This window comes from Tamandua tetradactyla, chromosome 10 (assembly GCF_023851605.1).
Source record: "Tamandua tetradactyla isolate mTamTet1 chromosome 10, mTamTet1.pri, whole genome shotgun sequence".
Lineage (NCBI taxonomy): Eukaryota > Metazoa > Chordata > Mammalia > Pilosa > Myrmecophagidae > Tamandua > Tamandua tetradactyla.
This window is the reverse complement of record NC_135336.1, coordinates 61750688-61772825: the sequence shown is the minus strand read 5'-3', so window position 1 is coordinate 61772825 and position 22138 is coordinate 61750688. Positions and strand designations below refer to the sequence as shown.

Here is a 22138-nt window from a genome sequence, read left to right as displayed (position 1 = left end):
CTAGCCTCTGAAACTATGAGCCAATAAATTCCTGTTGCTAAGCCAAAAAAAAAAAGCCTACCTACTACCTCACCTCTGTCTCTACCATGCCCAGGGCAGGGAGGTTTGCTGAAATTAAAGGCATCACTTCGAGCTGGTGGGAAACCATGGGCAGATAAGTGCCACATGCTGGGCAGGATAGGAAAAGCAGAGAGTCTAGAAGCTTCATAGGAAAAGCCTGACAACCTACTGGAACTCACTTTCAGAAAAAAACTGATGCTGGTTACTCTTTCCTCCTAATTATGGACATGCCTATTCTTGGAGAATCTGACTGGCATCTATAATATTTGAGGAGACCCTCCTCAAAAAAAAAAAAGACTCCATGTAGGTAGGGCAAGAAACAAAAACAAGAACTGAAAATTTGTAATCAGTTAAACAGAACCTATGCTAGAGCTCTAGAATAAGGTGAACTGAATGCCAAAAAACAGATAGAGAACAAAGGACAAAGCTATCCTGCAAGAAAACCCTAGGTAAAAGGGTGAAAACAGCATCCAGAATAAACTAATTAAGGAAATCAAATGTCTAGATGCCAGTAAAAAATAATGAGTCATACTTAGGAAAATTGAAGATATGGTCTAGTCAAAGGAACAAACCAACACTTCAAATGAGATACAGGAGTTTAAACAACTAACTCAGGATGTTCAAACAGACATGTAAAATTTCACCAAAAATCAAATCAAAAAATTAAAAAATGAAATCAGTGAGTTGATAGAGAATGTGAAGAAGACATTGGGTGAACAAAAAGAAGAACATGAAAGTTTGAAAAATAAATCACAAACTTATGGAACTGAAAGGCAAAATAGAAGAGATTAAAAAAACATGAAAAATTACAATAGATTTGAAGAGGCAGAAGACAGGATTAGGGAACTAGAGGGCTGGACATCTGAAATCTGACACATAAAAGAAAATAAAGGGAAAACAATGGAATATATGAGGGAAGTACCTGAAACTATTGAGCTATGGTCCAGTAGCTTTGATTCTTGAAGATGATTGTATAACGTTATAACTTTTACGTGTGACTGTGTGATTGTGAAAACCTTGTGTCTGATGCTCTTATTATCCAAGGTAAGGGCAAATGAGTAAAAAATCATATGGATAAAAAATAAATAAATAATTACAAGGGGTTTTTTAGAGTGGTTTTCTGTGAAGGTATGCCACTCATATCCATAAAGACAAATCACTAAACAGGCTTTATGCTAAATGAAGCCTTGTGTTTCTAAATAAATAGAAATAGAGTGGGGTGTTTTGTTTTGGCTTTATTTGGCTAAATTTATGTGCATATTTTCAATAGAGTACAATATTCCCTTTCAAACTAATTTCATTAAAACTCATAAAAAATATTTATATATTTAGGGAATGATTGCAGTGAATTGTCTCAGATTATTTTCCTATATTTAAGGTGAAAGAGCATTTAAAATATTTTAAAGCTTTTGCAAATACCTGTCTGCACTCTTCAGAATTAATTACAATCACCGAAAAAACATTTATCCATGTTTGGGACAATTATTTTACAGAACGTATGTCAAAATTGAAGGCTTGTGTTAGTTGTCTAATGCTGTGTAATAAATTTCCGCAAATGTAGTGATTTAAACAACACTCATTGATTAGCTTACAGTTTGTAAATCAGAGTTCTGGGTGGATTGCACATGGAAGGGATTGCTAACGTAGTTGAGCTTTTTTTAAAATTTATTATTCAAAAATAAAGTAATGAAAAAGAAAAGCCCTATGAAATAATTTTATATGTCAAGAGGAAAAAGTAACAGAGCTTATAGAAGAATAAATTAATTGCTGATTAGTTTGATATTGGATTAGTATGTCATGCTTACTGAAGATAAAATGCACAAAAAAATTGTATTTTCTACAGTTTATATCAAGAATTTTCAAAGAACTCAAAGACAACCCTAAATATTACAACTAAATATTGCTAAAACACCAGCATATTTTATAATTATGTGAGAAATTTTAGTAAACAGGTAAAAAGAATCATAGAAGAATAAATGAATTGATTATTATGGTAAATTAGACAAATATAGAGAAGCCCAAGTTTTATTTAAAATTACTTGAATATGAAATTTGTTCTTGACATATTTATTCTTAATTTTTAGAAAGAACTCAAAGTACATTATTAAGATTAGTACTAAAATGTGAAGTAAAAAATCCCATAGAGAAATATTTTATAAAAGAATAAGATACAAGGCATAAAAGAGAATAGACAAAAAATCTTCTAAAAATTCTAGGTGACTGGGTTCGATTCCCGGTGCCTGCCCATGTAAAAAAAAAAAAAAAAAAAAAATTCTAGGTGATTGTCATTTTATACTCCATTGCAGGCTTTAGCAAACTTTTACTTGAAAGGCTATATGGTAAATATTTCAAGCTTGCAGACTATATGGTATCTATGACATCTACTCAACTCTGCTCTTTATAGCCCTAAAACTACCACAGACAAACATGACCATGCTTTAGTAAAGCTTTATTTACAAAACAAATCTAATCTGCTCTAATATATACAGTTTCCATTTGAGGATACTCCTAATTCTGTGTATATTAAGCACCATTGCTTCTTTTTTTTTTTTTTTAAAGGAAAGACAGAGAGAAGGAAGGAAGGATAGAAGGAAGGAAGGAAGGAAGAAAGGGAAACATCTTTTTTTAAACATTTTCTTGTTTTTTATTGTATTCTGTTTCTCCGTTTTTGGTACATGGGCTGGGGCCGGGAATCGAACCGAGGTCCTCCGGCATAGCAGGCAAGCACTTTGCCCGCTGAGCCACCGCGGCCCGCCTGCACCATTGCTTCTTAATATACACTTATAGTCCTCATCCACCAGGATGGTCTGGATATTGTATCTTCTCCTTGAAAGTTTGATTCTTTCCCTTTTGCCTTTGCTTATGCTGTAATATTTATTCCTTTTCCATTTAGTTTCTACCTGAATCTCAATCATCCTGACAATAGGACCGTTTTCTCCAGCAAAGCTATCATTGACGACTCTATGGCATACCATTATTATATTCCATCAACATCACATATGAATGTGTTATTTTATATTCTGTATTATTAATTATTTCATGTGTATGTACTTATTTCTAAATTACAATCCCTTTCTGGATGAGACCATGATTTAAACTTCTTTTCAATCATCCTGAGAGAAAACACATTGAAGTTAATGGCTTTGTCAGGCATCATTGACTACCCTTTAAGTGACTTAAGTCATCTGCAGTATCCCAACTCCAGAATGTTAAATGCATGCTTAAAAACATGGATATGACTATATAGCTATCAGTTTGCTTGTATGTATTTGTGCATTCACAAATGGGCATCTGTAGTTGAAAGAAGAAGGAAACATATTGTTCTCTGGAAAATAAAAATATCAAGAAGAGATTTGTCATAAATGAATCCAATGGAGTGATTTAGGTGCATGAACTTTATGACCTGTTCAGAAATTATATTAAACGACCGTAAACATATGCAAATAAAAAAAAAGATATAGAAAGAAACAAAGCTAAACATTTAGAGAAGGATTTTCTAAAACTTATTAAATTATTTTAACAAAAAAGATTATATTCTCTTTCCGCTTATTCCATTCACATTATATAAAGCAAAGAGAAGTTATCAGTTTTTAAATGAATTCTTTTTTAAAAAAATATATAATTTCAGACAAATTCTAGTCAGAATATGCATTTTGTAAGAATTTGCTTTACTTATCAATCTATCATTTATTGGCTTTTCATAACCTTGACAGATGCAAAACGGTGCAAAAGCTTTTTTATGTTAATAAGCAAAAATATAAAGTTAGGTTAAAAAAACAGAACTTGCTGTTAGATTGAATTAGTAATTCATAATATTTTTTCCTCTCTGTTCTTGCCTGGCTTCAACATCCTATTGAAATCGGTCTTTGTACTTCTCTTTGCTTCAGGTATGTTTGTGTGAACTGATAGGAGCTTTCTTGCTCTGCTCCCCAACCATGAGAACAGAAATTTCCAGACAGTGGCTATGCCTGCAACTGGGTTCCCAAATGAGAAGACACATGAAGGTGAGTCCCACAAAGCCGTGTGGACCCACATATCTAAGAGCAAGAAATGAATGCATTTTTATTGGAAAACACTGAGATGTGTTTGTTGCCATAGTAAAGGCATAACTTCTATAAATCGAAGCTTCCAATTGAAAAAAATAGACAATTGACATAGGAAATTAGGCTCAACTTCACATATTAAGAAATGCAAAATAAAACACCTATGAGATATATTTTCCATTTCTCTTTTTTTATTGTAATTATTTTCACTTGGATTAGTTCTTTTCCATTTACATATTTCAAAATTTCTTAAATTTATAAACTCTGGACCCACAAAGCAACAGCTTTCTAATTTATCATGTCAGCTAAGATTCATAATTAATGTTTTTACCATGCTTAGGGAAAAAAAAAAAAAAAAGAAACTCTTGGTGAACATTGAAATTTGTCCAAACCCTGTACCTCCTATGAAAATTTTAAAAGCACAAACCATTCAAATTAGCAATTCCACTTTGGGGAATATGTTCAACCTATAGATTCACACGTATACAAATGTGCAGTGATATTCACTGCACAGTCTCTTAAATCATAAAATATAAAAGAAAAAGCAAAATGTATAGGAAGAAAGGAAAATTGAAAGAAAGCAAAAAGATAAGAGATTGGCAAATGCATTAATGAAAAATCATACTATGGAATAATAAGTAGCCAATAAATAAAATAAAGAATATTGAAAGACATATTGTTAATTTTAAGAAGCTACACCACAGGTACATAATGAAATCTCATTTATTTTTTGAAACACTCTGTTATGCTCATAGAAATTGACTGGAATGATACATAAGAAATTGTTTAAGGTTATTGCATCTAGGGATGTTCTTATGTCTGTTGGTCTGCTAGTGCCACAGTGAAACAACATCTACTTTTCACCATTATGCATTATTTCCATAATTAAGCAAACTAGATTAAAAGTAAAATTAAATTAAACTAAAATGTGTTTAAAAAATAAAGTCTGAGCTGGATTGATACATTTTGGTCTCAGATCAGCATGCCCACTATCCTGGACCCATGGGACTCTGCCGCCACCTGTAGCAGAAAACTTAAATTGAAGATGAAGGCAATCAAAAGTGAAAAATAATGAATCTATGTTCTGAAGCAGCAAATATGTAGTGTGGTTTGGCAAATTTTCTACATCCATGTGGTAACCTCCCATCACCTACGTTGTTCTGAATATACAATAGTCAGATTTATTGATGGATTCGTATAACATTAGGGAAATAAATAAAGCATTATCCCCAAGATCTTGTTTCTCCCCCATTCCTTTCAAAAAACACAAACTGTTACTCACAACTGGCCCCGCATAAATAGGTCTCACTTTTTTCTAGTCCATATTATTTATTTAAAATGAAGTAAGAAACTCTCAGAGTTTCTGCTCTCTGCTTGCTAGTCTATTATTTTACATGGAAATGGATTTCAATGTTTAACTGTACCAGACAAAGTCAGTTAAGTAAAGATATTCAAAAAAGTGTTTGCCTATAGGCATACAGAGAGTCCTGTCTGATCCCTTTTATCCCTTATGGCTAGAATCCCCAGGCCCTGCTGAGTCAGGTTGGGTTAGCTTAGAAAAATTTCAACTCTGTCTACCCATCACTGACAGAAGCATTAAGTAATGAATAAAGGGAGCCAAAGGGAGTAGTTTTAGGCTTCAGTTCTGTCATGGAGAAAAATTAATTGCAAATTGTTACATACAGGAACAGCATTTTTTAAATTGTGATTTAAAGGACACAATCAGCTAAATGAAGCCAGCATAGCGATGTTTTAAAAATGTGTGAAGTGGAAATCTTCATGGGCACTATTTTCAAAACATTTTTATAGGTGTTTTCACCCTGTGGCTTCAGACATTCCCAGGCATAATGGCATAGATTAATAAAGTTAATTAGGAAATTTGAGGAAAAGCTTGCCTCCCAAAACATCACAAAACCAGAAGTCAACCGGTCAAGCATAGTGACAACTATGTCAAACTTATTTTGATTATATAATTGATAATTATGAATATATGAAAATAAATATTACATTGTAGGTTTTTATTGTGAAACCATTAAACAAAGAAATTAGACAAATCTGTGTGAATGGAGGTGAATAGAACCCTAAGTGCAAGATTTTAAATCAAACTTCTGATAGATTTAAGGGTTTGCTGTTGAAATATTGATCTTTAACCAGGGAATTCAATTTGCTGAATATTCTGGAAACAATATAATATGATAAGGGCTATAATAATAATATGAATAAATAGCCTTGTGAAAGTTTATTTCATGTATCAAATTGACTAGGTATCCAGTTGTTTGTTAATCACTGGCCTACATGTTATTACGAAGTTATTCTGTAGATGGAATTTGTATCTACAACTGGTTGATTGCATCTGCAATCAATTGATTACATCTACAATAGACAAAGGAGATTTCCTCAATCAATCAGTTGGAGGTATTAAAATCCAGAACTTCAAAGATCCTATTTACAAATGAGTTCACATCCATAGGACAAGGGATTAAGACTTGAACATACTTTTGTGGAAGAAATGACTCAATCTATAATAGTCCAAGCTCTGAATCCCAAGACATGTTCTTCCCATTGCAAAATACATTCACCCATCCCAACATTCCAAAAGCCTTAAGCCATTTCAGTAACAACTCCAACTCCACTATTGCATCTAGATTTGTCACAGATGTGGTCCATCCTGGGACAAAATTACTCTCCATCTGTGAACCAGTAAATTCCAGAAAATAAGTTATTTGCTCCCAAAATATAATGTTGGGATAGGTCTAGGGTAGACATTCCCATTCCAGAAAGGAGAAGTTGGAAGGATAAAAGTGGTCATATGTCCCAGGCAAAGTCCAAAACCCAGCAGGTAAGTTTCATTAGATGTCAAAGCTAAGAGAAATCTGTGTCTTGATGTTTTGTCCTCTGAGCTGGCTATGACAGCAAACCCCCGCCTTTCCCAAGGGCCTAGGTGGTGGCCATGATCTCCCTGAACATGGGTGGAAACTAATCCTGGCTGGCAATGCTTCTGCTGATACAAAATGTTCAATAACCTTGTCAGTCTTCTATAGTGTTCACAAGGGTTCAAGCCATCAGAAAAACTGATTTTCCACAGATCTTTGCTTGACAATTGCATCACCATTTCTGACTTCCTCTGAGATGGTTAGTTTTATTCATTAATGGCATCTAATTTCTTTAGCATTGTTCTTCTGCCATAAGCTTGTACAGAGCCCCATCCCCAAGGAACCCATCTCCTAGCATTTCAGGGAGGACATTTCAGGGAGAACCTCATCTGGAGAGGTTCAGAATTTTCCGAATCATGGAGTACTGTTTTTTGTTTGTGTGTGTGTTTAACAGTCCATTCTCAATTTGTCTCTTTCCTTTCACATTGTACTATAAGTAGCAAAAAGAAACTTAGCTCACCTCCTGTATATTGCTTAGAAATCTCTTCAGCAATATATCCATGTCCATCAGTTAAATTGCTGTCTTCCATTCAACATTGGAACATACTTTTGCCAAGTTGTCTGCCACTTTATAAAAGCAATCACCTTTCCCCTACTTTCTAATAACACATGCATTACTTCCTTCTAAGATCTCATTAGAATTATGTTTAATGTCCATATTTCTACTAGCAATCTATTCAAGGCAATTTAGGATTTGGCTAGTAAACACTTCAAAATTCTTCCAGCCGCTACCCATTATGCAATTTGAAAGCCACTTTCACATTTTCGTTTTTTTGTTATAGCTCACCCACTCTAGGTACCAAAAACTTTTTAAACATGCCAGGGCTCCTATACCAAATACCATAGAATGCTTCATTTAAGCAGCAGGAGTTTATTATCTCACTGTTTTGGAGACTAGAAGTCCAAAAGTCAGGTGCCATACTTTCTCTGAAGCCTGTAGTGTCTGGCAGTGACTTACTGAAAATCTACATCTTAATCTCTGTCTCCCTCAAATGGCCATCTGTCTCTTTCTCTTTTCTCCTGAGTCTCAATTTCTTCCCTTATAAGGATTTCAGTCATTTTAGGTAAAGGGCTTCCTGTTTCAGTGTTGCCTCATTTTAACTAATAATATCTTCAAAGATCTTATTTACAAATGAGTACTTATCTATAGGACTGGCAGTTAGGAATTAAACTTATGTTTGAGGGAACATGACATAATCCATAAAAGCCTGGTAGCATTCACAAAGAAACAAAATAATACTTAGATTAAAGATGATGGAAAATGCATCAATTATCTATTGATGAATAACAAATTGCCATGGAATTTAGCTACTAAAAGCAACACACACTTATTATCTCATATTTTTGTGGATATAAAAATTGGACACAGCTCATCCAATTCTTTTGTTTCTGCTTGTCCCACAAGGCAATAAGCAATGTGCTGGCCATGCTGGGGACTCATCTCATGGCCCCACAGGGGAAGGATCCAATTCTAAGCTCATTTAAATAATTGGTGGTAGAAATCAGTTCCTCCAGAAGTGTCAGACCTAGGACTTCAGTTCATTGCTCTCTGTTGGCCAAAAGCCACGATTAGTATGTCACAGCATGGGCTTCTCCAACATGACATCTTCTCTCATTAAGTTTAACAAGGGAGAGTCTGCTGGTAACATGGAAGTCACAGTCTATTGTAACATAATCATGAAGTGACATCAACTCACCTTTGCTGTAGTCTATTGTTTAGAAGGAAGACAGTAAATCTAGGCCTAATTCAAGGAGGGAAAATTACAAAATGGCTTGAAAACCAGAGATGGAAAGAACTTTGAGAGCCATTTTGAAAATCTGCCTACCACAGAAGATTTCAAACCGAAGGTATTTTTTCTTTGTCTTTGAAGATACATAATACCCTACCAGTATGTTTCTATTGATTTCTACAAATTTATTGACTATAAGACCTTAGTTTTCTATTGTCTTAATTTGCTGGCTGCTATGAAATACCACACAATGGGTTGACCTAACCAATGGGAAATTAGTGGCTTTCTGTTTTGAGGCCAGAAGTCCAAAATATAGATATCAGCCAAACTTGTTTACCCTAATTCCTTGGAGTTTCTTTGCTTTCCTGACACATAGCAATGGTCTCTCCTTTTATTTTTTTAGGTTCCCACTGACTTCCAGCTTCTGGCTTCTCTCTGTGACTTTCCCTGACTCTATCTGAATTTCTTGTACTTATAAAGGACCCCATTAATGTGGACTGAGCCCCACACTCATTCAGTTGGTCCATGCCTGAACTAAAATAAAAATTCAAGAGATCCTGTTTAAAATGGGTTCATTCATAAAGAATGTGGATTAAGATTAAAAACAGTCTGAATTGGGATACACAATTCAATCTGCCAGTTGACTTCTATGAATTTTTTAAATAAGACACCTAAGGCCAAGGATTATTTCATAAGGAAAAAGATCATGACATTAATCATAAAATACTTTTTTTCTGCTGACATATAAGATCGTCTCATTTTCCTAAAGATTTCCTCATAATTTATTTTTATTGCCTCTACTGTCTCCAGTTGTAAAGAAGTGGTTTTCCTATATAAAAGAAAATTAGCATTGGCAAATGTTTCACAATAATGGTAACAACTAGAGTCATTAATAAAGAAAGGGGCTGGCTGAAGGTTACCCTTTGGAAATGTTATCTTCCTTATCTATTTCCTCATCTATGATAATAGCATTAGACAGCCTGTTGCAACTGTTCCAAGCAACTGATTCCTTTAAGATTTTAACTCCTCTTGAATCTTTTGAGGCCAACTACTTATCTAGAAGTAGTTGAGAGCTTTGCTTCATTACATTAATGGCACCAAAATCACCCCAGTGTATACCAAGGCAGCATAACCACGTCATATACCCAAGGCCAATAACATGATGTTAATATCCATGAAGAAACAAACAAAAGAGAAAAGATGTGATTTCCTGGGTTATAACTTGTCTAAAAAAGCCTAAATAAGTAAATAAGGAGAGGAATAGAAAGTTTTATGGACATAAAGGAAGCATAAATTCCAAACCAACTGCTGGTAGAAGGGAAATTAAAAAAATAAATAATTCAATGGAAGAAAAAATTCAAAGACAAAGCAGTTAAAACATAAAATAAAAATTGAATGATAGAAACAAATCCAAATATTGAAAATATGATATATATTCTTTTTATTTATTCATGTATAATGTGTGATTTACTATGAAAAGCTAGCATATCAAATTAGATTTCTTAAACTCATGTGCTCCTACATTCACATCAAAATTTTTAAAAAGTCAGGTTGAAAATAATAAAAAAAAAAATTGGGAAAGTATAACAGTCAAACTGTTAATGCTAGAGTGACAATATTCAAGCCACACTAAATAAGATCCACTGCATAAAGCAAAATTTATATTACATAATAGTTGTTCCCAATTGAAAAAGTTAATCTGTTTCTAATGACAACAAATTAATCTGTTCCTAAGGACAAAGAGAAACAACCATTTGGGAGACAATTCTGTAAGGATCTCTCGCATTTCTGTATACCTCATGACCAGAGGCCCCAATACAGTCTTTTCTACAGGACTATCTTTTGAAGAATATTTGAATAGTGAACTGCCTTGAAAGGTAGAAATAGGGTCTTCCTCTGGAGCAGAGGCCAGTTTGTTTACTGCCAGTGTAATGAAGATAATATCTTCCCCTGGGGAACATTTCAGGTTGGTTTGCTTGCAGACATTGTAAAAGACTGAGGTTTGACTTTTCTCCCCTGTAATGAAACCTATTGTTCTTACAGACATAATTTGACCCTGTAGCATCATCCTATGGGAAATCAAAGCCTTGGGAACTGGTGCAAGAAAGTAAAGATACTATGCCTAATGCTACTGTTGTGAATAAAAGACTATCTATTGTCTCTTAACCAAGAGTCTTGGTTTGCTGTCAGCATCCATGAAACTTTGGAGATTAACTTTTGCTGTTCTTTGTTGACAATATTTATATATTTATTTTTTATTAGAACAGCTGTTTTAAAGAAAAATCACTCAGAAAGTACGAGTTCCCATATACCCTTACCTCACATACACACAGTTTTCCTTATTATTAATATTGTGCATTAGTATAATACCCTTGTTACAATTGATGTAACAATATCATTATAATTATACTATTAATTAGAGTCCATAACTTAAGATTCACTCTACATCTTCTGCAGTTCTATATGTGGGAGTTTGACTTTTTAACTCACGTGTCGGGTAAACTTTCATATGCTGCACAGTTTTTGGCATGACCCAACAAGAATAAACAGCAATGATGAACATACAGACACACAACAATCTCATTTGGAAATATATTTTGAAAATGTTTACAGAATTATCACAAAAAAAGCATAGTTCATCAATCATTATGGAAGAGTTTATATACATACCTCATAAATAGATCAAGCTGATTAATATTTGTATATTATTAAACAATAAAATTTATTTTTAAAAACATAAACTACCAGATATGCATACTTACCTATGCATGTACCCAGTATTGTTCAAGTCCATGGGGATATTTACTAACATAATAAGGTACAAAGAAAATCCCAACCAGTTTAAAAGAATTGTCCACACAGCTTGTCCACTCAAGTAACTTTTCAACAATCAAATTATAGTAAAATCGGATTAAAGAATATAAAACACAATGTAAATTACACACAAATGTTTAAAATTGAATTAAAAGCAAGGAAAATTTTAAAAATTAAATAGTTAGAAAATTCTACAAAGAGGAACTTGTGGTATGGAGATAAGTTGATACTTGGACATTTCTAGTCTTATATGCATTTTAATTTTATAGAAAAAGAAAAGAGAAATGACTTAGAGCTAAAGAAACTAGATTAACAATATAAAAGCAAATTGAAGGAATACAAAATAGAATAAAGTACATCAAACCACAGACTGAAATAGGCAACAACCTGAAGAGAAAGAGATTGAAAGAAACAAAAAGATGATTCATTTTGAAATAATAATAAACTCATCACCTGTTAATACAAACCACATGTTTTTATTAAGAGTAAATATATTTTCCAAAGCAAATAAACAAAAACAAGGAATCATGTCAATGTTTCTTCAAAATTTGGCTTCATAGAAAGTGCTAGTGTAGTTCAGTGGTAGAATTCCCACCTGCCATGTGGGAAACCCAGTTTGGTTTCTCTTCCATGCACTGCCCAAAAAGCAAACAAAAACAAAAACAAACAAAAATTCAACAAATGGTGCTGCAATAATGGGATACTCACATGGAAAAATAATGAAATGTGACCCCACCATACAGCATGTAAAAAAAAAAATTGGCTTCATATCACATTAAATCTGTTGAGTTATTATGTATCAGCGTCTGGAAAACTGAAAAATTACACTGTGCACATGTGAGAGAATAGAAGTTTAAAAATGTAAAAAAAAATTTTTCAAATTTTTAGAAAATTTCTCTAGGACTCACAGGGTGCTTAGACCACACTTTGCGAAAAGCTATCTTAGGAAATATACAAACACATTTGAATCAAGGAGAAATGGAAAACACAACTAAATCTGTCACTGCTAGTCGCAGATCAAATTATGTGCCTCTCAAAGACAAAGTCCTAATTTCCAGTCCTGTGGGTGTAGCAGGCTCACTTGTAAATGAAATCTTCAATGATCCTATTTAGATAAAGCCAAATCTAATTGAATCAGGGTTAGCCTTAACCTAATATGACTGGAATACTTATAGGGAGATAAAATCTACACAGAAACACCAATGAATGAGCAGGAATAGTAGCCATGACGAGGAGACAAAATAAGACAGATCAACATGCAATGGGGGCAGCAATTGATTTCCAGTAAGTTTCCAACTGAATGTGACTGACGGACTTCAGAAAAAGAGTGACCTGATGATACCTGATTTTGGTCTTCTAGCCTCCAAAACAGTGAGACCATATATTCCTATTGTTTAAATCAAAGAGTCTGCAGTTTTAGTCATTGCAGCCCTGGCAAACTGAGACACCATTAAATGCAAAAATACTGTCAGCAATCAAAACTTTGTGTCATTCCCATCACTGCTCAAATGGATAGGGGCAGGTAAGATACAAGATTTCATTAAGTTTTGCCAGTCTCTCAAGTACTGGCAGCCCTCCATTTGTAGAAAACAGAAAAAAGAAAGTAAGCAATCTATGTGATAGTTGCAACTCTAAAAACAAATGCAGGCAAGCTTATTGCAAGGGAAGAAAATTTTACCAGTTTTAGCTTTAGAATTAATTGCAGAGTTCACTGGAGTTGCTGAATTGAAGATTAGTATATAAAGAACATACAGCATTCATATATATGAATGCAAATTTTTAGGTATTATAATAGAGAAAAAGAATACAATCTATAAAAGCAAACTAATTGCAAAAACATAGCAATGATGTCACTTTCTGCGGAAAAATAAAAATCATTATTGAAGGCCATCAATAAGCAAAATAAAATGGCCACCTGCATTGAGCATTGCAGAGAGAAGGGCTTTTCGAAAATGCAGTAACATTTGACCTGCAGGAGATATTTAAGGAAATGGAACATATTCTAGTAACATAAGCAGCACCAGTCCAGAATTGGTGGTAGAACTAGTTTCAGTCCAGAATTATAGACAGCTTACCAGACTGGACAAACATACCATTCTAGTCAACGTACATCTTCTCCCCACTTTACAAGACTTCCCCTATGTAAACTGGAAACTTAATGTCAGCCAATCAGGACATGTTCTCACTTCATTCTGTCTTCTACTTTCTGATTGGGATGATGCCCAATTGATGAATCACTCAATAAAGCTGTGAGGTCCTAAATTGCATGAAAAGTTTTTTTTCTTTTATCACTATAAAATAAAATCTGAAAAAAAGAAGTACCAAGTTCTTTTATATTTTTAAACAAAATCACTGATCTCTAAATCATTATAAGAATTAATGCCATTCCCATCAGCATTCTGACTTAATTTTATTTAATGAAACTTGATAAACTATAACTAAAACACTGCTACTCAAAATGTATGAATCCATAGCATTGCCAATATCTGTGAGGATTTAAGAAAATGAAGAATTTTAAGCATTATTTCAGATCTACTGAATTACCCAGACCACAGGTAGTTTTCATGCACATAAAAATTTGAGAAGCACCACCATTCCTTCAAAAATAGAAGAATGTCCTAAACTCTCTCAAACAATAAAAATCGGTACCTTGTTAGATTCAGTTGTCAACTTGGCCATGTGAAGGTACCTAGTTCTATTGCTGTGGACATGAGCTGAGGGCATGTGAACCTCATCTGTTCCTGATTATATCTGCAGTCAGCTAGGAGGCGTGCCTGCTGTAATGAACGATTTTTTATTTAATTGGCTGGTGCTTAAATGAGAGAGCTCAACGTAGCACAACCCAAGCAGCTCAGCATACCTCATCTTGGTACTCGTAGCTCAGCCCAGGCCTTTGGAGATGCAGAAAGGAATCACCCTGGGGGAAAGTTGTTGGAACCCAGAGGCCTGGAGAGAAGGCCAGCAGAGATCACCTTGTGCCTTCCCACGTAAGAAAGAACCTCAGTCGAAAGTTAGCTGCCTTTCCTCTGAAGGACTATAAGTTAACTAAGTAAATCCCCTTTTATTGAAAGCCAATCCATCTCTGCTGTGTTGCATTCTGGCAGCTAGCAAACTAGAACACTTGCCTTGCCTTACAAGTTTTAAGTCTTATTACTGGAATAATACTTAATGCAAAGTGTCATTTATATATTCATAGACAATCAATAAAATGGAATAGACAATAGGAATAGATCTAATCTTAAATGGCATCATGATATGAGATAGAAGAAACATTACAAATCGGTGGTGATGAAATTCACTATTCAATAAATATATGGAGCACTTTGTTTGCCTATTTTATATATATATATATATATACATATATATATATATATACACACACACACACATACATTCAATTTAGGCAAAATACCATTCGTGTGGAAAGCAAGATTTTGAAGATACTAAAAGTAATTATAATAGAATATCTGTATTATCTCAGTAGAAGAAATAGTTTCTTATGAAGACACAAAAAGCACAACATAAAATTAGAAGATTGACAGGGATTGCGTTAAAAACAACTTCTATATGAGAAGCTACATTAGATTCTTAACCATAACTTAGAGAAGATAATTCCGACATTTATAATAAATCAAAAGTTATGAGAAAATATAAGTAACTGCTACAAATCAATAAGAAAAACACAGATATCTCAAAAGGAAGTATGAGCAAAGGTATATGAATAATCAGGAACATTACTAAACAAGGGAACACAATGCATAATGGCCAATAAATATATGAAAAGATTTTTAGCCTCTTCGCATTTCCTTAGGGAAATGTAAATTTTGAAAAATGAGATTCTTTTCATACTCACAGGATTAGCAAAATAAAAATGAATTTGACAATATCAAGTATTTGTAGGATTTTGGGAAAAGGAAACTAATACATCTTTTGTTATAGGGTAAATTGCTAAAACCACTTTGGATCGAAGTTTCAGTCTTTCTAGGAAAACTGAACACATGCATGTTCTGTGATGCAGCCATTACACTTTTGTTATACATGCTACTGTAATTCTAGCACCTTTATAGAAGAAGACATGAACAGGAATGAGCCTTGAAATATTGTATGCATGAATGAAAAATTGGAACTAATCCAAATGTCTCCATCAGTAGGGAAATAGGTACATAAATTGTGTTCAATTTCTACAATAGAATACACAGAGCATTTAATGGGGTGAACTAGAATCTGTATAAGCTGCGATGGATAGACTGGAAAGTAAAATATTGAGTGTAAAAAAAAGCAAGACATAGACTGTTACCCTAATAAAATAAAATTTATATAACTTCCGTGACAGTAGAAGGAATAAAGATCATGAGAGCTAGCCGTATTAATCACTGTTTCAGTTTGCTAAAGCTGCAGGAATGAATATATCTGAAATGGATTGGCTTCTTATAATGGGTACTTATTAAATTACAAGCTACAATTCTAAGGCCATGAAAATATTCAAAGTAAGGCACCAACAAGATGACACCTTCACTCAAGAAAAGCTGATCTTAGTCCAGGGTTTCTCTGTCTCATGGGAAGGCACACGGCAATATCTGTTGTCCTCCTTCAAGAGAAAGTTTTGCTGGTTTTAAAAGGCTGTCTCAGAATCTCCAAGCCTCTGTGCCTGGTTTTTCCTCTCTGTATTGGCTCTTTTAAGGACTCCAGAAAACTAGTTAAAACCAAACTGGAATGGGCAAGGTCACATCTCCATGAAAACAATCTAATCAAAAGGTCCCACCCACAATGGGTCTGCACCCATGCAATTGAGAAATTGGGACCTTTTTGTTGTTGTTGTTGTCAGTGTTGAGAAATTAGGATTTAAGGGATGACTTGATTACTGAATCATATGATTTTCGTTTTCTGGGATATTGGAGTAGACAGAGGGGAGGACTTGAATTCCCTAAACTATAATTCAGCTGCCCTGATATCTGAAGTGATTATAAAAGCCCTTATCTTGTGTCTCTGTGATTGTTAAGAGCCGCTTTCTTTTAGGGCAAGGGCCCTACTACTAATGAAAACTTTGAAGTCAGACGTTAAAGAACTCAGGCCCAGACATTTGTAAATGGTATCACTAGATACGGCTATTGGAAAATAACTTGTCTCCTTTCCTTTTAGCTTACACCTTTAGTACTGAAGTGATAGCTCTGCCTCCCCTCCTCTCAGTTTATGTTCTCCTATTGAAATAATAATGATAACACCATCTCCTTTTCTGCTTTGACTGTGCTGGTCAAAATGACCTTATCTCCCCTTGCTAAAGTCCGTAAAAACCTTGAACCCCCTAAACTCGGGGAGACAGATTTTTGGCCACTAGGCCATCTGCTCTCCTACTACGTGCCCAGTAATAAACTCTTTCTCTCTTCAAAACTCCGGTGTCTGAGGAATTGGTTATTGAGCGTGTCAGGCAAAAGAATCCATGGCCTTTGTCTGGTAATACCCACAAGATTTGATTTAAAAACATGGCTTTTCTGCGAGTAACAACAACTTCAAATTACCCCAAATAGCTACTTTTTTCTTGCTTTCAGGTCCACCTTGACGGGTTTATTTATTTATTTAGGATGGTGGAAAAAGCTTTCTGGGACAGTACAGAAGGAATATGGAAGCTAGGGTAATATTTACACTGGCCTCAGATCAGCTTTTCCTTGACTACAATGGGATTTGACAACAGCATGAAGTCAAGATAGTCTAGAAGCTGAGTTTAGGAGTAATGGAATGCAGAGAACACAGGTCAATGGGATGAGATGACCCCTATTTCTCCAGAGGGAGGCCCATAATCACACCCAAGGCTCAGACAGACAAACCCTCCCACAAACTCCGTCCCTACCCATGTCTGAAATGGCCTCATCTTTCCAAATGGACCATCTCATATAATGCTTTATACTCATGATTTAATGAGGTGTCGCCTGAATATAAAGCAGTTTCAGAGAGGCATTAATTCTACAAAGCACTAGAAAAGCCTTGTATACTTAAAATGGAAACTGAGATTGATTGGATTGAGTTGACCAAGCGGATGAACAAGAGGGAGAATCCCATCAGGGACAAGTAAATAGCCTGGGTCAGTTCTGCAGCTGCAGAAGCAAGGCAAGTGCCTATTCTACAGCTTCCTCAACTTGCTGCTCTGGCTCCCTGCCAGCTCCAGAGAACTAGAACAACTTACTGGGAATCTCCCCAGCTTCTTTGAGGGAGCTATTTGCATTTTAAAGAGCCTAATTCACCCGTCCCCAGCAGGCAGCTCCGTGAACAAGAGAGGGTCTGAAGGAGGCCAGGGAGAAAGAGATGAGGATTGAAACTGTTAGGTAGAGTCTTTACTTCAAGTTACAGGCCCGCTCCAGGCCATATTATTTCAAACTACTCTTCTAATGCTAAAAGTTTTATCACAGTCACCTGTACAGCTAAAGCAGTTCTGAAATTTCCCAATTTAAGCCTAACATTCTGCATGCCACCTGGTAGCATAACTCATTTTTAATCTGCCACTCTGCTCCTGAACCTGTTTATCAGCTTTGATTTCTCTTATAGCACTGATAACAACACATTATGCAGATGTCTTGAATTAGTTTAAGTTCTAATTGACAGAGCACTTGAATATGACTGAGAAGATAAACACAAAATAAACTGCATTTATACTTTTGTTTGTCTACTGTTGGCATTTCTGTAAATGTTTAGAAGAGAAAAATCTCTCCCTTTGAATAGCTTTTTAAGTAACGTATGGCGTCTAACTATTGGTTTAAATCCAAATATTAATTTGAAGTTTGCCACCAAAGTATATTGAAAATTTCATAGCAAATAATCTTTATTTATTTTGTTTTATAATTGAATGTAAGATGTTTACAACATAATTTTTTTAATTAAATATTTGAAAAATTTAGTAATTGTCTCTTAAAATTTATTTTACCTCTATAATGATGTTTTGTATCACTTAATTGTTGTTACATACACATTGCTCGCCCATAATTTTAGACTCCTCAACCAAATCTTGATACAATTGTTCCTTCAGAGAAATTTTAAGAAAATTTAAGAAAGAAATCTTAGCAAAATAATCAATTTTTCTGGATACTGGGGATTATTTTGCAGAAAGAAACAATGCCTTATAATAATGTCATTAATTTGAAATACATAACTTCACGTTAACTTTTATGTTGTCTATACCTGAAGAAATTTGGTAATAGCCCAAACACTTAACCACAAAGAGATTTATTCTAAGGAATTGGCTCACATGATTGTGGAACCTGACACGTCTGAAATAAAGTAGGACTGGTCAGTGGACTGGAAATTTCGGCAAGAGTTAATGTTGCAGTGTGTAGCCCAAATTCCCTAAGGGTGGGCTACCCTTTGAAAACTCACACAACAATTTATTGTAGTCCTGAAGAAAAATTTATTTTTCTCCAGAAAACCTCAGTTTTTTGCTCTTAAGACCTTCAAATAATTGGATAAGCTCCACCAGCATTATTGAGGATAAACTCTTAACTTAAAGTCAGCTAATATAAATTCTAAACACATCTACAAAATACCTTCTGAGTAACACCTAGGGTAGCGTTTAACAAAAAACTGGGCACTAACTATAACCTGGTCAAGTTGGTGCATAAAATTAATCAACACAGCCAAATATTTTCCTATAACATCATTAAAGTCTTTAAAATTTCTTAAGCATGGTAATTTTTTTGGCCTTAATATATTTAAAGATCACCTACCTTTCTTTTCTAAAAAAAAATTAAATAAATACAAACAAATATTACTCTAATACCATAATTATCCCTGTTCTGCCTTCCGTGTTTAATAAATTTGTACTAAATTAAACCAAACTGAAAGCAAATTTTTTCTGCCTGGTGACACTTTAACAGAAATCTTTTTTGACAAATACATTGTCTCTAAAAATAAGCTTTTAAATGTTTTACTTTTGTACTGCTGTTCAGCAGAGTACAGAGTACCTAAAAATTTCATATCACACGGCTCCAGATTTGTTTCATTCTTGATCACCATTTCAGAACATATTACTACTGGGGATGCACTTAAATAGTTGAAATCACATTATTTTGTTTGTTTGTTTGTTTTCAGATGTGGAGGGCTTTATTTGTCTACACATTGATCATAATTAATAGTTAAAATGATACCTACTGTGCGTGTTTCTCATAATTATAAGAACCTCTCTTCTTAAATACATTATACTGCAGACAGAGAACTGTAACATATGCATGCCATTCTTGATATAATTAAATTATAAAATCTTAAGTTTCATAACATAGCTGGGCCAATGAATTACATCCTGCATGCCAACTTTGAGTAACTGATGGCTTTTGCCTGAATTACTCTAATGCAAAGTGTTCTGTATCTGTTTTAATGACATCATTGGGAAAGAGTGTCATAGTAATATGAGCAGGATTAGGTACAAGACAGTAGCTTGTAAAGTGGGAACTTACCATTCCTGATATAAAATGTTCAGAAACAAAGTGTACCTAAGATGTAATGGATTATTAATTAGGTGACATCTTCAGTTGAAAGATATTATTGGGTAGATAGTCAAAGAAAAAAGAAATGTCAAGTCAGTGGAGGGAACAGTAATGCTTCACAGACTTAAGCATAGTTTATTTTGTAAAGTAAGGGAGAGAAAACTAATTAAATTAGATTTACATTGGGGATGCTTAACTTCATATGTTATTAAGAAATTACAAGTAAAAACAACCGGGAGAAACCACTACAACCTGTTAAGATGACTAAACTGCAAATCACTGACACCACCAAATGCTGGTGAGGATATGGAGAAACAGAAATGCTCATTCTTTGCTGATGGATATGCAAAACCATACAGCCACTTTGAAAGACTATTTCTTACTAAGCTAAACACAATCTTACAATACCATCCATCAATTGTGTTCCTAAATATTTACACAAATGAGTTGAAAATGTATGCCCATGTAAAAAACTACACACGAATGTTTATAGTTGCCAACAATTGGGAGTGGCCAAGATGTCTATGAATAGTTAAATTGATAAACAAAGGACGGAACATCTTTACAGTGGAATTATTATTCAGTGAAAGAAAGAATTGAGCTATCAAGCTCCTGAAAGCAAAAGACATGAAGGAACCTTAAATGCATATTGATAATTAGCAGAAGCCAGAGATAAATAAAATTTAGTAGGCCCAATACAGAGGCATGTGTGCTAAGCCCCATTATTGGCAAAACCAAAATCTAAGTTTACATACCTGTAAATGACTGGTTCGCCCTGAAAAAAGAATTTAAATCAGCCAATCACCTATTGTCAACTCTCTGTTCCTACACCTGCTAACATCTTCATGGTTAAGCAACTGCCTGCACTAACGTATTAGGAAATGTAACCTGCATTAACCAATGAAAATATCCTTCCAACGTACTCATTTGTACCATCTATAAAAGCTGCTGTTCAATGGAATTCCTCTCTATTTCATGCTGATTGGAATCTCCCCAACTCATAAATTTATTCAATTAAACTCTCTGAGATCTAACCGAACTTTGCTCGTTTTTATTTTAACACTAAACTGAAAAGATCACATACTGCATGACTCCAACTATATAACATTGTGTTAAAGGCAACTGTTGAGATAGTAAAAAGATCAGTCACTGCCAAAGGTACTGTGGGAGGTAGAGAGGGACAAATAGGTAGACAGAAATTTTTAGGACAGTGAAACTAAGCTATTTGATACTGTAATGATAGATACATGACATTATACATTTATCACAACCCACAGAACTGTACAGCACAAAGAGTGAACCCTAAGGGAAAATATAAATTTTAGTTGATAATAATCTATCAATACTGCTTCATCAATTGTAGCATATGTACCACACAAATGCAAGATGTTTTTAATAGGGGAAACCATTAAATATGGGGGGGGGGAATAGGGTATAAAGTAACTTTGTACTTTCTGCTCTATGTTTTGGTAAATATAAAACTGTTCTAAAAATGAAGCCTATTACATTTTTTAAAAGAGTGAAAACAAATAACTGGAAAAGTATTGTTTATTTGCATTTGAAGGAGAAAATATTTGAAAAAAAGGGAATCATTTGGAAATTTTTTGGCCATCAAAGGTGTTAGCTAACCAAGATCGGAATTTGGGTTGTGATACTGAGAATTCAAAAGAACTTTTCCATTGGTATTTTTCTCTGGCTTATAACTGGGAAATTAAGTTGTAATATTTTTTAATGACTAATTTGATATGACATGCAGACTATGGAATTTTATATTTGGAAACAACACTGCCGATTGCACTATGTAGGACAGTGCTAATTGTTTTAATACATAAATTCAAATGTTTTAGGGACTATATACCCTGGAATACGACTTCACACTCACACACTTGATTTCAGGGGGTGGTGGTGGTGGGTGTGGCTTTCTTTCACAGGGAAGTTTAGAGACGCAGGATACTTTCATCTTTTGGTTCTACTCTTCTCTAGGGCCTTGAAGTTCACTGCATTCATCCATCAGAAAAGTAAAGGAAATGTGGAGAACGCTTCCTTCTAAAATTCTCTGCACAGAAGGAATGTAAGTCCAATCACATGTCTTA

The 22138-nt window shown here is 34.3% G+C and overlaps 1 long non-coding RNA gene across 2 annotated transcripts in view; it reads left to right on the top strand.

Moving 5' to 3' along the window:
- Window positions 1-22138, top strand: part of LOC143647952 (uncharacterized) — a 182212-nt gene that overhangs the window by 41147 nt on the left and 118927 nt on the right. For both annotated transcript variants that reach the window (XR_013158273.1, XR_013158274.1), the window contains exons 3-4: window positions 3948-4064; window positions 22029-22116. This is a non-coding gene — a long non-coding RNA (uncharacterized LOC143647952). The remainder of the gene's footprint in view (window positions 1-3947; window positions 4065-22028; window positions 22117-22138) is intronic.